The following is a 17608-nucleotide window of genomic DNA, read 5'->3' as shown; positions in this document are numbered from 1 at the left end:
TTATAAGCCCTCAAAATGGGAATAAAACTATTTCAATTTCATTTTCATAAGAGGGAAAGATTAAAGCACTGATAAGGTGAAAAAAAGGATACAGGAGAAAGAGGTAATTATAAAAGAATGCAATACACAGTGCTCACATAATATCTTGAAGTCGGAAAAAATAAAGGCTCTATGGTGATTATCAAAGAATGTTTCAAGACATCACAGAATACTAAAAAACAAAACAATTCTCTACATAGAACAGATACAGGCCAGAAAGGGTATATGAAAAGAAGTAATTAACAAAACTGAATAAACTGGACTACAGAGGAACTACACAAACCCTATCCCAACTCCCAGGGAATTTTACTAGCAAAAATATACACCTCCTTTTCCATTGTATACAATTAGGTAAAAGAGAGTAGCATACTATGTCCAAAATTTCATTGAATACCATAATAAAATGTCTAAAAGCTAAGTACATTAGAGTTCTATAATTCTCGCCATCCTAATTTACATGAAATCATTGCACAAATAATTTTTAGAATTTTGAAATCTATGTGTAACCTTCAGTAAACAACTGAAAGTAAATGACAAAATGTCATGCCATGCTTTGTCATCTGTGGAACAATGATGCAGTTCAATTATATTTATTGAACAAACTAGCATCATTTGTCTTTCTCTGTGCTAAGAACTGTTTGCAGTAGTGATGATTACTAATACTTTACTTAATGCTTACTAAATGCTAGACACTGTGTTTTATGTGTATTATTATCCCATTTAATCTTCTCAGCAATCCTATCAGACAGGAATCATTATTACCCCCATTTCACATAGGTGGCAATTGAGGCTAGCAGGTTAATGATTTCATCCCAAGGTCACATACTAAGTGGCTGGAAATTGAAGTGAACCTCCTTCAGAAACTCATTTTAAGATATCCTACTGCTTTCTCACTATGTACAATGGCACAGGGGAAAGGAACATCAGGGAATAGAGATGAGGAGAGAAGCAACATGCCCTGGGAGGTAGAACACAAAAAATATACAGACCACACAATGAAAAGTAGAATGTCACAGCAAAGAAGATGTATTAAAAGGAGCTCTAACTCTGAAAGGTCAAGGGGTAAATACAAGAGTCTAAAAAGACTTCATGGAGAAGGGAATATCTAGGACAGACTTGGAAGAAATAGTATTTCAACAGGCAGAGATGGATGGAGAGAGCTGACCAGAGGTCAACTCAAAAAAGATTGTTCTGAAGCCAGCAAATCGGACAATAAAATAGTAAATACCTATATTTGCAACAGAAAGTTGCACTGAGAAAAATAAGCTGCAAAATGGACACATAAAATTATATGAAATGCACATTATTAACAATAAAGATTTACATTTAAATAGCAGTTTGCAGTTTACAAAAATTTTCACATATATCATGCATTCTCAATGACAATGATATTGTCTCCTAATGGACAAGATTGGTGCATAGAGTGGGTGTGGGGAATCGTAGATACTACAATAGTTTATGGTCCTCAAATGGAACATAGTACATAAAGAGCAACATAGTACATCTGTGTATATTTGTGTTATTAAACTTTCGTTGGGGAGGATGACTGGGAGCAGTTTTTCTTTAAAGACTTTTTAGGGGTGCAATGATTTTTTTAAAAGGTTCAGAAACACTGACAAATACTACCTCATTTGATCATCCCAACCATCTAATAAGTAAGCAGGTATCATTTCCTTTTTTAAAAAGCATGAAACAAATAATACAGGAAGATTTAAAGAGATGAATGAAGGAGAAAAACAAGTAGTGCACGGAATGGAATTTTATACATATACACAGCCAATAACATAAAATAATGCACAACCTCACTCACAGTTAAAGAAATGTCAACTAAAACAATCAGATGTAATTTTTCACCTATCAGATTGCAAAATATAAAAGGTGGACAATACCCAGTCTTGATAAGAATTTGTAGAAATAGGCATTTTGATACTAATGAACTTGATTTAAAAAGTGCAAATTTTTAGGAAGGCAATAACTATCAAAATTACTAATGCATTTAACTTTTGAATCAACAGTTCTACCACTAACAATGTATCCTACTTACATACCTTCTAGCCAAATCTATGCAGAAAGAAGTTGATTATAATACTGAAAAACCATAAGCAATCTAAATGTTCTATAACCCTTGGGTTTATAAATTATGGTAATCAGGCCAGGCACGGTGGCTTACAGCTGTAATCCTTGTCCTATGTAACACATATGGACAGAAGTTTACATGTGCACACATCCTTGGGAGGCCAAGGCTGACAGATCACCTGAGGTAAGGAGTTCAAGACCAGCCTGGTCAACATGGTGAAACCCCATCTCTACTAAAAATACAAAAAAAAAAAACCCCAAAAAAACAAAAAAACAAAAAAAAAAAATCAGTCAGATGTGGTGACAGGCACCTGTAATCCCAGCTAATAGGGAGGCTGAGGCAGGAGAATCCCTTGAGCCTGGGAGGGAGGTTGCAGTGAGCCAAGATTGCTCCATTGCACTCCAGTCTGGGTGACAAGCGAAACCCAATCTCAATAAACAAATAAATACATATATACATAAAGGTAATCCAGAAATGGAATAATAGGTAGGAATTAAAAATCTAAATGCTCTGATGCAAAAAAAAAAAAAAAAAAGTACACAGCATACTGAAATCAACAATGCTACCTGTATGACCCCATTATTTTATAAAAATATGCAAATGTAATTTTGCTATGCATTAAAATTTCTGGACACACAAGAAACCAACAAAGCAGGAGGAAGAATAATTCTCCAACTGTATACATAAGTGCACACTTTTAAAATTGGATGTGAGGACTTTTTTTTTTAGAGATAGAGTTTCACTCTTGTTGCCCAGGCTGGAGTGCAATGGCGTGATCTCGGCTCACTGCAACCTCCACCCCCCAGGTTCAAGCAATTCTCCTGCCTCAGCCTCCCAAGTAGCTGGGATTACAGGCACCCACCACCACACCCGGCTAATGTTTTGTATTTTTAGTAGAGATGGGGGTTTCCCCATGTTGGCCGGTCTGGTCTCGAACTCCTGACCTCAGATGATCCACCTGCCTCGGCCTCCCAAAGTGCTGGGATTACAGGCGTGAGTCACCACACCCAGCCAAGGATGTATCCTTCAAAAACATTTAATTATAAAAATGTTAAAATGACTTGCTCCAGTTCTTACAATTGTGAAGCAAAACTATGAATAAAATTCCATTCTTTTGGCTCAAAATCCATTGTTTCTTATCACATTACTTTATAAAGCTACTGCTCAGAAAAAAATCATATTGGTGATTAAATATGGTAATGTCTATGGTTCCATAATACCTACTGAAGCATAAATGCACCTGTAAGTTCTCAAAATGTCTTTCATGATCTACCCACTCCTGTGTTCCCAAATCTTCCCTTCCATGTCTTTTTAGTTTCTAAAAAGCATTCAGTGTTTTCCTACCTCTCTATTTTCTTAAATAACAAATCTTGGTCAAGAAATCCTCTCCCAACCAATTCCTCTTTCTAAAACACTTTATTACTTCTTTTTTAAACCCATCTATTCTCATGACCTGGCATATAATAATAAATATTGCTGAATGAATGAAAATATATCCATCAGAACAGATTCTGCTAATCACTTTGTAAAGTTAATCTCAAATGCTCCATTCTCTGAAATGCTTCCTAACTTCTTTTCATTCAGTTTTAGAATGTTAAATTGAATAATTTCAGGAATGGAGTCATTTCTCCTTGTAATGGGGAAAAGTAAACAAAACAGGAGGTTTCTTTCTTCCGAGAGAATAAAAGGGGAGGAATACCCTTGAGAAGAAAAAAACCCTAGAATGTATCAGCAACCATTAATTTTTTCCATCACCATGCTTATTTCTATAAAAGAAAACTTCCAGAATCAATTTATTCATTTATTATTATTTTTTTAAAGAGACAGGGAATCTCTCTGTCACATTCATAGCTCACTGCACTCTCCAACTCCTAGACTCAAGTAATCTTCCAGCCTTAGTCTCCCAAGTAGCTGGGACTACAGATGAGTGTCACCATGCTTGGTTAATTTTTTTTTTATTATTTTTGGTAGAGATGATGTCTCCCTATTTTGCCCAGGCTGATCTCAAACTCCTGGCCTCAAGCAATCCTCCCAACATGAGCCACAATGCTTGGACCAGAATCTACTGCTATTGACACTAGTGATTTAAGTCAACATTATCTAGGCTCAAATTGAGGAACTGTCCTAACTATCTGACATTAGACAAATTAGCTAAACTGTGTCTCAGTTTCCTCACATGTAAAATGGTGAATACTCAATTCACAGGTTTTGTGAAGACTATATTAATATCCCTGAAGTATTCAGAATATCTGACATATACATAGTAAGCATTCAATAAATATTAACTATAATTGTTATTGCCATCACCAACACACTGTCACTACTCTAGTGAATATATTTACACAGTAAGGTCAGTATAAAATCAAAGACAGGATTGCACCTACAGTTGAAAACGCTGGAACCTTTGAGTGATCCAAAAGATTTGTTCACAACCTTATACATTATAATTAGATATTCCATGCTGTTTTCTCAACATGTCTGAAGACGAAGGAAAGAAGGTAGTAAGCAGAAATTGAGGAAATCCAGGGCTGCACAAATATAATATACATTCAACTTAATCCTCCCATGTGCCAGAAGCTAGTGTAGAAGATAAGCATTTAGTGGTGAATAAATAACTTGCTGTCCCCAGAAAATACACATTCTAGGAAAAGACAATAAGACAAGGATAAAGAGTTCACGTATCAAGTAGCGACACATGTTATGAAGAAAATGTAAAGAGGCCTAGGGGATAGAGAATGATGGGATATGGCTGAAAGCTTACTTGGGAGCTGGGAGCTTATCTGAGAAAGTGTAGTCTTAGGAAGCACCTCTGAAGTGGTGATATTTGAATAAAGTGAGGGAACAAGCCACATGATAAACCTGGAGGAAGAGCATGCTGCAAACAGCAAATGTAGACGACCATAAACTGGGAAATAGCTTGGAGGTCTGGAGATACTGGGAGAAAAAGAAGGGGAAACAGAAGAGAGGCTCGGTCACTTCCATCCTTTCAGGCCATGAAAGGACTTTCATACTCAGTGGCATGGAAAGCCATTGGGAGCTTTTGAGCAAGGATGTGACATGATATGATGTATTCTTTAGAAAGATCACAAATGGTTCAACTGATGAAAAGCACTGACTACTTGCCCATCCACTCAGCCCCTTCTTCAGAAAAGAGCGCTTCCTCAGAAAGGTTAAGAATAAAGGCAAATATTTATCATTCCTCAAAATCATATTAGACTATGGTATATGAGAAAGTGCAAACTAAGATAAAAAGCAACCACTATAGAAACCTGAAACAAGATCAGTAAAAAAAGAAACCAAACAAGTTAGTAAAAGAAGGTAAACCAAGTAACATAAAAGGGCATCTAGCCAGATGACAATCTTCAAGATGCTTCTCATATTTTTGGAGAAATAAAAACATCAGCACAAAATAAAAACATAAGCAAGACGAGATAATCATATAATAATATGCAATACTAAATTTAATTTGATTTTATATTTGTATACACAAACCTTATATTCTGTTTTCTTTTTCATATATTCATTGTTACGTTCAGGCCCCTGCTATAGGTTTGAATGTTGTATCCCCTCCTAAATTCCTGTTGAAATTTAATCTCCAATGCAACAGTATTGGGTTTTTAGGGGGGTTGGGAGGGGTGGCTGAGACAAGGTCTCACTCTGTCGCCCAGGCCAGAGTGCAGTGGCATGATCATGGCTCACTGCAGCCTCAACGTACAGAGTTCAAGCGATCTGCCCACCTTAGCCTCCCAAAGTGCTGAGACTATAGGCATGAGCCACTGTACCCATCCCCCAATGCAGCAGTATTAAAAACTAGGGCCTTCAGGAGGTGATTTCGCCATGAGGACTTCACCCTAATGCATATGGTTAATGCTTATTAAAAGGACTGGAGGAACTAGCTAGGTCCTTTTTGCCCTTCCATCCCTTTCACCATGTGAGGATACAACATTAATCCCTTAGGAGAATGCAGTAACAAGGTACCATCTTGGAGCAGAGACCAGCCCTCACCAGATACTGAACCTGCTCCCATCTTGATCTTGCACTTCCTAGCTTCCAGAATTGTGAAAAAAAAATCTCTGCTCTTTGTAAACTATCCAGTCTCTGGCATTTAGCCACACCAGCACAAATGGAGTAAGACAACTGCTTATACAAAATTATATCATACTTTTTGTTCTACTCCTCCTTCACCCCTCTATTGTCCACTTGGGCAGATCTATAGAGAAAGGCAGATAAAAGGGACTCATTTATGCACTATCCTCTTAATATATACTCTAGTAAGCACCCAAAGCCAGAAAAAGACAGATTTAAGCAGTATAGTATTTTGTGGAAAAGCCAGGTAGTTACTCAGTCCATTACGATTAACAAAACAAGTGGAAACAAATATTTGAAAATACATTAAATTTCAAGCAAGAAAATGCTAGCTCAAAACATTACAAACAAAAAAATTGTTCACTTCCTCAGTCTATATGTCTTTTAGTTTCGAACTCTAAGACATACTAGACATTCCAACTTATGTCTCTTCTGTCCTTCTTTAACTACCCTAATTTAAGCTAGCATCATCTGGATTGGTCTTGAAGCCTCTGGACAAGAGCTACCAGAATCCCTCTCTTGCTCCCCTTAATCTCCTCAATAAAGATCACTGCAGTTAAATTGATTTTTAAAGCAGTAAATCTGATCATATCACTCTCCCTATGGAAAATCCTTTGATGAGTTACTACTCACAGGCTGAAATTTCTAAGAGAATCTACAAGCCCCTGCGTGACCCTTGGCCACCAACCTGGCTCAGTCACTACTGTCCCTGAGTTTTCTGGGCTCCAACCACACTATCTGTAAACTCTGCAACACAGTTCATTCCAGCCTCAGAGCCTTTACAAAAGTTTCTTGCTCAGCTTGCAAAATCTCTGTCCCAATTTGCCTGGGGAACAAAACATAAATTTCACTTCCTTTTGTGAGGTCTTGTTGGACACTGCCCGCCACCACTAGATTAGTTCTCTCCCTTACTTGACTTCTGGGTAGGCCCTATCTTTCCATCATTGTACTTATCACAATCATATATGTAAGAGAAAGGGTGGGGGAAGGGAACATGATGGAAGCAGGGGTGTTTACATATATACACATATGTGTATTTTAAAGGTTTACTGCCCCCCTGAATTCATGAGGGCAAGGAAAATGCGTAGCACAGTGCTGGCACAATGAAGGCATTATATTTTTTTTTTTTTTTTTTTTTTTTTTGAGACAGAGTCTCGCGCTGTTGGCCAGGCTGGAGTGCAGTGGCACAATCTTGGCTCACTGCAACCTCCATCTCCCGGGCTCAAGCAGTCCTCCTCCCTCAGTCTCCCGAGTGGCTGGGATTACAAGCATGTGCCATGGCATTATTAATATTTGTGGGAAAAAAGTGAGATAAAATTGGACGCAGCACATCAGGATGCCACAATGACATGTCATAAATCAAGATGTCTCAGATAACGGGTTAACTACGCATTTTTATTTTTAATGACTCTGGTTTTATTTTAAAAATAGGTAAAAACAGGCTGGGCACGGTGCCTCACGCCTGTAATCCCAGCAATTTGGGAGGCCGATGCAGGTGGATCACCTAAGGTCAGGAGTCCGAGACCAGTCTGGCCAACATGGTGAAACCCCATCTCTACTAAAAATACAAAAATTAGTCAGGCATGGTGGCACGTGCCTGTAGTCCCAGCTACTTGGAAAGCTGAGGGAAGAGAATCACTTGATCCCAGAAGCCAGAGGTTGCAGTGAGCCGAGATCATGCCACTGCATTCCAGTATAGGCGACAGAGCAAGACTTCATCTCAAAAAAAAAAAAAAAAAAAAAAAAAGGTAAAAACTGATCCAACCTAAAATGCATAATTCAATAGCAACAAGTATACAAAGTACACAAAGATACACCTAGATTGAAAATATCAGTGGGGTCTGGGGGGTGCCTACAACTAAATTCATCAGCAAAATGAGGGTAATTAGAGCTCATTTCTCTCTGTTTAGAGGGAGTGACCATAATTTAGATTTAAGTGACAAGAAAGGAAATACAATATTTTTAAAGGAGTAAATATGGAAAGACTTAACCCTTTCTCTCACAGACTCTTCATTCTCTCACTCTACAAGGCATTCCTGCATATTACTAAATTAGACATAAAATGCCACATATTAGCCAAAGCTTTTACTTATATTTTCTTGAAAATTAAGTCAACAAAAATTTGATCACACCACTGCATTCCAGCCTGAGCAACATAATAAGATCCCGTCTCCCTCTCTCTCTCTCTCTCACACACACACACACACACACACACACACACACACACACACACACACTCTTCCAATTATTTACCTAAATTATTAAATATTCTCAGATATAACTTTCTTATTTGGGAGTAAATTCCTTTTCTACAATCCAATAATCCCTAAATTTATTTCCTCATACAATTAAAAGATAAACTATTTAAGATAGAGTGCTACTTTATTTGACCGTTTAATGCCAATATATAAAGAAAATTAAAATACCCAAGCTTGTTACTCAATTAAAACATATTAATTTCATTAATCACATTTAAAAATCTTAGTTTGCTTCCTTGAGGAACTGCCAACTACTGAAGTTCATGAGCTTCTGCACTAGTATATGGCATATCAAATCCTAATATGGGGGAATGGAAGGAGAAGATGAACATGTGAATGAGCTGGGGAAAGAAAATATTGCTACCAACTCAAACAATCACTGCTTTATGAAGAAAAAAGACAAAGCAAACTCTAGGTCTCTGATTAAAAACACTGCCTTCCTAAAAACTATTTTAGCCAGAAACTGCTGGTGATAAGATTGGATTGGATAAATTTATTGACAGAGTCAGTATATAATAGATTTTATGAATTGTCAAAAGGTCTTTAGCACTTACCAGCCTGTTCAGCTGCGAATGTGAATTACAAAAGACAACCTTTAGTTAGCTCTAACAATCCTGCTGGATTTGGGTTTCTTTTAGTATTATGTTATTTTACTTTTGCTTCTGAAATGAACTACTAATCAGACAAATCTGTAACCCTAGGAAGTCAGTGTCTGTTTCTCTTTCTCCTTCATTCTCTACATACATACACAGACACACCTATCATTCAGATAGATAGATAGATAGATTCATTTCATTTTGAACCTTCAAAGAATAACCCTTGTAAAGTATGTGATTCTCTCTCTAACCTATATAACCAAGTCCAGAACTGTATTTTCTGAAACCTGTCATGACGTTTTCTATAGCAATGACAAGAAGCAGATGGAATAGTTAGCGTCTTGTCTTTCCTCCCCAAAGAAATAGATCAAGAAAGCAAAAGAATCGCCCATTTTTATAGAAATGAAGGCCCCTATTAGTACAGTTATACAGAATAACATCACTTTCATTTAGGAATTTTCCATCTTTCAGGACGCAAAAGCATTGTTTTTAACATATTACGGGGAGAAATTTAATGACAGATACAAAAATCTTAAACTATGAAAATATGTCTATATTATCTTCATTAATGGAAAACCAATCAGATACATAAAAAGATACTTCTCAGGTTGGCAAGCATGTCTACTACCTAAATCTTATTAAATATATATGTATATAAGTCAATGGATAAGGAAATTTTAAATTAGAAAATAAAATCTGAATCAGATTCAAATTAACATCTTCTTTTTACCTATTCCTTTTGGCAGTACTTACAAAATCTGTAGTAACAAACTATCACTTCATTATCTTTCCACAAGATACTGGTTTTCTCTTAACACTTCACAATGCTTCTGAGATAGCATATCTAATATAACACCTCTACTTCTCTCCAGCATTTAACAAGACAAAGAAAAGGCAGAGAGTAGACAATGTCGGTGTTATAAGCGTAAGAACCCAACTCTCATGAACATTCAAATTAACTATATATCTTAAATCATTCTATTTCCCATGTAGCCATCAGATATGATCTAAGTTACCGTTTCCCTTTAAAGGAACTAATACACTACAGGGTCATTCATTCAGCGTTAACCAATGGCAATCATTAATTAATGGTAGGGGGAGTAGTCCCATTTAAATTAAAATATAACTAAAAGCATAGAAATGTAAAGACCCAGGGTGGTTGTTTTAATGACTTTTCTTTAATCAAGTAAAGCTGAGTAATCAGATGTGTTTTTTGAAGAAGACTATTTCTATTTTTGATCCAAATGGGAGCCCTCAAAGAGAAACTAAAATAACTTTTTAATTCACCTAACTATTCAATATCAATTTTCCTTGATTTGTGTAACAATATAGTTTAAACTTTCTTCAGTGAAATTATTAAAATGAAGATGTAGATGACTAGCTTACCTCCTTTGTAATAATGCTTAGAACATGCGTATAGTGACGTACATGCAAAAACATGTATGATTTCCAGGGTTGTATCAAAAATTAAATATAGAGAGAAGAAAGTTCATATATTTCATTCCAACTACATCCATTCACAAGGCTATCTCCCAACAGGTGTAGTCAAGTCATTCTCCATGTTAGTGTAGTTGGTACAAGCATTCAGAGGGCAGGAATCAGGCCCACATAATGTGCTTTTTAATGGCCCTGGCACAGCTTGATGCTTATTAAATCCTAGTTGAAAGACATTTGACAATACAATTGCTGAAAAATTCAATGTTCCCTTGCATGCGAAATCTTGTGCCTTGTACCTTATGATTTCAGCAGTGCCATGTGTGCTGCTATAGTTAAGGGCCTGTCAATGTTTCCATTATAAACTCTGGTTTTCAGAGGTTTCTATCTTGGCCTATAAAAATAGACTCCGGTCTGTAACTTGGCATAAAAAGTACTGGTATCAGCCCAAGAGAACATTTTTTGTTCCAAAGATTAAAATAAAAATCTGTTTAGTAGTTTTAAGTTAACAGAGTGTAAAAAAAAAAAAAAAGAAAAGTTGGGGGGTGGGGAGGAGGGAGAATGTTTTTACAAACACACGCATAAAAAAACCAGTCCTCTATCTCTCACTACTACTTCATTTTAAACTTTCAAATGATTAACACAAAAAACAAACCAATGATATTGCATAAATGAAAAACCTAAAAGGAGTTTTAATTGAAAACATTATGGCGATTACCAAAAAAATCATAAATTTTTAACGACATAAATAGTATCTCAATAATCCCCCCATTTAAAGATTGTACAAGTACCCACTGACAGTAAACTAAAACTATTTCAAAGATGTCTTTTCAGATATGTAAAAATTACCTTTTAATGAATCACTAAATGAAGATTTACTACAGATTAGGAGACAATCTTCAATTCTATTTTCAATGAATGCATCAAGAAGTTTCTCAAACATATTATAACGAATATAAGCAGCACTGAAGTATAGTCTTTACAAACTGTTGAAAGATATTAGTCAAAGTTTTGTGGATTTTTTAAGCTTAATCCAGATCTGTTTCTTTCAAAAATATAATGGTTACGTAAAGCTGCTGCATAGTCACAAAAGCACATCTTTTACAACAACAACTTTCATCTGTTAAAGAGGATGTATATTAGTATAATCTACAAAGAAGGTGATTTGGAAATAGCCATCAAAATTAGAAGTACACTTTAAAATTATTTCTTATTGTGGTAAAATACTCAACATAATATTTACCAACTTAACCATTTAAGTGTACAATTTAATGTTACTAAATACGTTCATAATGTTGCTCAACCATTTTTATCATCCATCTCCATAACTTCTCATCATGTAAAACCAAATCTCTTGTTAACAAAAAAACTAAAACTCTGTAAAAATTGTAAAGGGTTTATTCTGAGCCTAAATAAGGGACTATGACCTGGGGAACAGTCTCAAGAAGTTCTGAGAAAGTGTGCCTGCAGTGGCTGGGTTACGGTTTGGTTTTATGCATGTTAGGGAGATAGGAATTACAGGCAAAGACATAAATCAATACATGGAAGGTATACACCGATTTAGCCCAAAAAGACAGAGCATCTTAAAGGGAGGGAGGGGAGCTTTAAGTTACAGAATGGTTTCAGGGATTCTTTAGGTGGCAACTGGTTGAGAGAGTTAAGCTTTGTCTGAAGACTTGAAGTCATAGAAAGAAATGTTTGAGTTAAGATAAGGCAGATTATGGCCAACGTTTTGTTATACAGAGGAGGTCTCAGAGTTAGCAGCCTTCGAAGAAAATACATGATAAATGTCTACATACCTTGAAGGCGTCAGACTGTTAGTTAATCTCTCCTAGATTTGGGAAAGGCCTAGAAATGGAAGGCCTGACTATAGTAATGGAGTTTCCCCTAAAAAAAGATGGCTTTGCAGAGCCATTTCAATCTGATGGCCTTATGGCAGCCTTTTCAAAATATGTCAACGAAATACATTTTTAGATAAAGTATTTTTATTTCCCTCAGGGCCCACTATCTGTCATTTGACGCTATACCAGAGTCAGCTTGGAAAGTAAGCCACATTACACTGGGTTAATAAAAACCTAATGAGATGTTATCGTTCGTAGGATGTGGCTTAAGCACCGCCTAGTACGGCCTTGGGTCTTGTTTATAATTTGCATCTTTTTGCCATAAAGAGTCTGTTTTGGCAGTCTTATGACCTTTACTGTAACCTAAACTCCATAAGGGAGGAGGTATAACAAGGCATGACCAGCCTCCCTTCCAATCATGGCTGAGAATTCAGTTCTTCTGGTTCCTCTGAGACCAGTTTTTCTTGGCCAAGAGGGGGTCTGTTCAGTCACTTGGAGGGCTCAGGATTTTAGTTTTGGTTTATGCTCTGCACACATTAAATATACTTCCCACTCCTCCTCTCCCGACTCCGGGCAATCACCACTCTACTTTCTGTCTCTATGATCTTGACTACTCTAATTATCACTTAGAAGTGGAATAATATAGAATTTGTCTTTTTGTGACTGGCTTATTTCACTGAACATACTGTTATCAAGGTTTACACATGTTGCAGCGTATCTGGTTTCTTTCCTTTATAAGCCTGAATAATATTCCATTATATGTATATGCCACATTTTGTTTAGCCATTCAGCTACTGATAAACACTTGGTTTGCTTCTGTAAACCCAAAAGTATCTGAGACAAGTCTCATTCAACTTAGAAGTTTATTTTGCCAAGGCTAAGGACATGCCTGTGACACAGCCTCAGGAGGTCCTGACCATATGTGTCCAAGGTGGTCAGGCTTACAGCTCAGTTATATACATTTTAGGAAGACAAAACACATCAATCAATGCATGTAAGATGTACAATAGTTCAGTCAGGAAAGGCAGAACAACTCAAAAACTCAAAGTGGAGGCTTCCAGCTCATAGGTAGTTAGAGTAGGTAGTTAGGCAGATATGGACAGGGCAGGAGAGCACCCCCTCACACACACCCCCATCTACTTTTGCCCCCAGGACTGTCAGGCGACCATGAGGTGATGGTCTGGTGATTGTTAAACTGTCTCTCTAAAATGGTAAGTGGTCACAGCCAGCGCCCGGAAAAGACAGTCTCCTAAGAGAAAACGCTCGGAGCTGGTGTTATCTACTTCTCAGTAAGATCTCAAACAGACCGACTAAGAGGCAAAATGGTCTCTTATACAATCTTCCACTGGGAACGCTCGACAGGTAAGGGAAAAACTCCTCAAGTGAACACATGCACAACTTCAGCAAACCCCAGAACCATAACAATGTATAAAACCCCAAGTCAAGGGATGAATAGGGCACTTGGATCTTGCAAGTCACCAGCTTGGCCCTTCCAAGTGTACTGCTTCCTTTCACTCCTGCTCCAAAACTTTTTAACAAATTCTCACTCCTGTTCTAAAACTTGCCTCAGTCTCTCCCTCTGCCTTAAACCAACTACAGCCCCTCAGCAAAACTCTTTCCTCCAAGGAGGCAAGAATCAAGTTGTTACAGACCCATATAGATTCACCACTGCTAACAGATGGATTCAAAGATTTTCCAACTGGCAACTTGTCAAAAGAGTTTACCTAAAGACCAGAAACCCAGTCAGGCATGGTGGCTCATGTCTGTAATCCCAGCATCTTGGGAGGTTAAGGCAGGTGGATCACTTGAGGCCAGGAGTTCAAGACCAGCCTGGCCAACATGGCAAAATCCTGTCTCTACTGAAAATACAAAAAGCTGGAGTAAGGCCAGATCATGGTGGATCACACTTGTAATCCCAGTACTCTGGAAAGCTGAGGCAGGTGGAACACTTGAGGTAATAAGTTCAAGACCAGCCTGGCCAACATGGTGAAATCCCATCTCTACTAAAAACACAAAAAATTAGCCAGGCATGGTGGTGCATGCCTGTAATCCCAGCTACTCAGGAGGCTGAGGCACGAGAATCGTGTGAACCCCAGAGGCAGAGGCTGCAATAAGCCGAGATCGCACCACTGCAATCCAGCCTGGGTGCTCAAAAAATAAAAAAAATAAAATAAAAAATTAACACCTGAAATTCCATATAAGGGAGTGTCCACATAAGGGGTTGTAGAGACCATGGTTCTTCCTATGCAGATGAAGCCTGCAGGCAGCAGGCTTCAGAAATAACAGATTGTAAATATTTCTTATGAGACTTAAAATGATGAAAGACTCAGTTAATTCTCTCCAGGATGAGAGAAAAGACCTAGAAAGGGAAAGGCATTCTCTACAGAACGTATATTTCACCTGTAAGAGACAGTTTTACAGGGCCATTTTTAATAAGTCAAAGGAATATATTTTGGGGCAAAATACTTCAATTTCTTCCAGGGCCTGCTATCTGTCATGTGATGCTTTACTTGGGTCAGGCTGTAATTTGATATCTTATTGTTACAAAAAGTCATAAGATCTCTGTTTTAATGTTAATGCTGGTCAGTTGTGCCTGAATTCCAAAGAGAGAGTATAATGGGGAATGCCTGATCGCCCCTTCCCCATCATGTCCTGAACTGTGGAATGCCTTTGGCTGACAGGATGGGTTCATTCAGACAATTAAGAAGGTTAAAGTTTTATTTTTAGTTTACACTTCCATATTTCAGCTATTGTGAATAATGCTGGTATGAACATGGGTGTACAAATTATCCCTTTAAGACCCTGTTTTCAAACATTTTGGGGATACACCCAGGAAGTGGCATCACTGCATCATATGGAAATTCTATTTTCAATATCTATAAGGAGCCACCATAGTGCTTCCCACTGTGACTGTACCATTTTACCTTCCCACCAACAGTGCACAAGGGTTCCAATTTTTTCCATGTCCTCACCAAAACATATTATTGTTTGATGTTGATAGTAGCCATCCTAATGGGTGTAAGGTGGTATTTCACTATAGTCTTGATTTGGATTTTCCTAATGATCAGTGATGCTGAGCATCTTTTGGTGTACCTATTTCCATTTGTATATTTTCTTTGAAGAATTGTTTTTCCAAGTCACCCATTTTCAAATCAAGCTGTTTTTGTTGTTGTTGAGTTGCAAGAATTCTCCATATATGCTTTATGTAACCCTTTTCAGATATATAATTTGCAAATACTTTCTCCATTCGGTGGTTGTCTTTTCACCCTATTGACAGTGTCTTTTAATTAACAAAGTTTAAAAATTTTCATGTAGTCCTCTATGTTGTTTGTGCCTTTGATGTCATACCCAATAAATAACTGCCGAATAAATCACTGTCAAAAAGTTTGTTCCTTATTTTCTTCTAAGACTTTTATAGTTTTAGGTCTTACATTTATGTCTTTGATCCATTTTGAGTTAATTTTTGTATATGGTGTTGGTTAAGGGTTTAACTTCATTTTTTACATGTGGATATCCTGTTTTCCCAGCAGCATTTCTTGAAAAGACTATCCTTTCTCCATTGAACAGTCCTGTACTCTTGTTAAAAATCACTTGACTGGCTGGGCACAGTGGCTCACACCTGTAATCCCAGCACTCTGGGAGGCTGAGGCGGGCAGATCAAGAGATCGAGCTGAGATCGGGCAGGTCAAGAGATCGAGACCATCCTGCCCAACATGGTGAAACCCCGTCTCTACTAAAAATACAAAAATTAGCCAGGCATGATGGTGGGCACCTGTAATCACAGCAACTGGGGAGGCTAGGGCAGGAGAATCGCTTGAACCCAGGAGGCGGAGGCTGCAGTGAGCCAAGATTGTGCCACTGCACACCAGCCTGGTGAGAGAGTGAGGCTCCATCTCAAAAAAAAAAAAAAAATTAAAAAAGAAAACAATCATTTGACCATATACATGAGGTTTTATTTCTGGGCTCTCCTATTTCATTGGTCTGTATGTCTTCCTTATGCTAGTACAACACTGTTTTGATTACTGTAGCTCTGTAATAAGTTTTAAAATCATGAAAGGTGAGTCTTCAAGCTTTGTTCTTCTGTTTCAAGACTGTATTGTATTGACTATTTGAGGTCCCTTCTGATTCCATATGAATTTAAGGATATGCTTTTCTATTTCTTCAAAAAAAAAAAAAGTCACTGGGATTTTGACAGGGATGCACTGAATCTGTAGATTGCTTTGGGTAGTACTGATATCCTAACAACAGTAAGTCTTCTAATCCATGAACATGCAATGTGTTTCCACTTATTTATGTCTTTAATTTATTTAATTAAAGACATTATTTAATTTATTTCAATAATGTTAAAACATAACCATAATGTTTTTCATTTTATAAGCCTTTCACTTCCTTGGTTAATTCCTAAGTTTTTTTTTTTTTGTTTTTGTTTTTGTTTTTGTTTTTTTTTTTTTGATGCTATTGTAAATGAAATTCCTTTTGTAAGGTCCTTTTCAGACTCTTTATTATTAAGTGTATGAAAATGCAATTGCTTTTTGTGTGCTGGCATTATATTCTGCTACTTTGCTGAACTCATTCACTAGGTTTAACACATTTTGGGGGAATCTTTAGGGTTTTTTACATGTAAGATTACATATAATCTGTGAACAGAGATAATTTTACACTTACTTTTTAATTTGGATGGCTTTTATTTCTTTTTCTTGTCTAACTGCTATGGTTAGAACATCCATTACTATATTGAACAGAAGTAGCAAAAACTGATATCCTTCCATTGTTCCTGGTCTTAAAGAAGAAGTTTTCAGTCTTTCACCACTGAGTATGTTATTCACTCCAAGTCTTTCACATACAGTAGTCCTCTCACATTCCAGGACCACAGTGAATGACTGAAATCATGGATAAACCAAACCCTACACACACTATGGTTTTTCCTATATGTACACACCTATTATAAAGTTTAATTTATAAATTAGGCAAGGTCAGAGACTACAAACAAAAATTAACGATCAAATACATCAATTATGGCCACGGGTGGTAGCTCATGCCTGTAATCCTAGCACTCTGGGAGGCCAAAGTTGCCAGACTGCTTGAGTTCAGGAGTTAAAGAGGAGACTGGGCAACAAGGTGAAACTCCATCTCTATAAGAATTTTTTTTTTTTAATTAGCTGGGCATTGTGGTACACACTTGTAGTCCCAGCTACTTGGGAGGCTCAGGCAGGGAAGATCGCTTGACCCTAGAAGGCAGAGGTTGCAGTGAGCTGAGACTGCATCACTGCACTCCAG

The 17608-nt window shown here is 37.2% G+C and overlaps 1 protein-coding gene across 8 annotated transcripts in view; it reads right to left on the bottom strand.

Moving 5' to 3' along the window:
- Positions 1–17608, bottom strand: part of TBC1D5 (TBC1 domain family member 5) — a 578111-nt gene that overhangs the window by 367605 nt on the left and 192898 nt on the right. The window contains exon 1 of one of the 8 annotated variants that reach the window (XM_030933432.1): positions 2427–2455. The exons of the other annotated variants lie outside the window; for them this stretch is intronic. The gene's annotated coding sequence lies outside the window, so the exon portion shown is untranslated. Of the gene's footprint in view, positions 1–2426; positions 2456–17608 lie in introns of those variants that run through there. 8 annotated transcript variants of the gene reach the window in all.

This window comes from Rhinopithecus roxellana, chromosome 1, assembly GCF_007565055.1.
Source record: "Rhinopithecus roxellana isolate Shanxi Qingling chromosome 1, ASM756505v1, whole genome shotgun sequence".
In the NCBI taxonomy this organism is placed as follows: domain Eukaryota; kingdom Metazoa; phylum Chordata; class Mammalia; order Primates; family Cercopithecidae; genus Rhinopithecus; species Rhinopithecus roxellana.
Note: the sequence above shows the minus strand (reverse complement) of the source record. Positions and strands in the feature narration are given on the sequence as shown.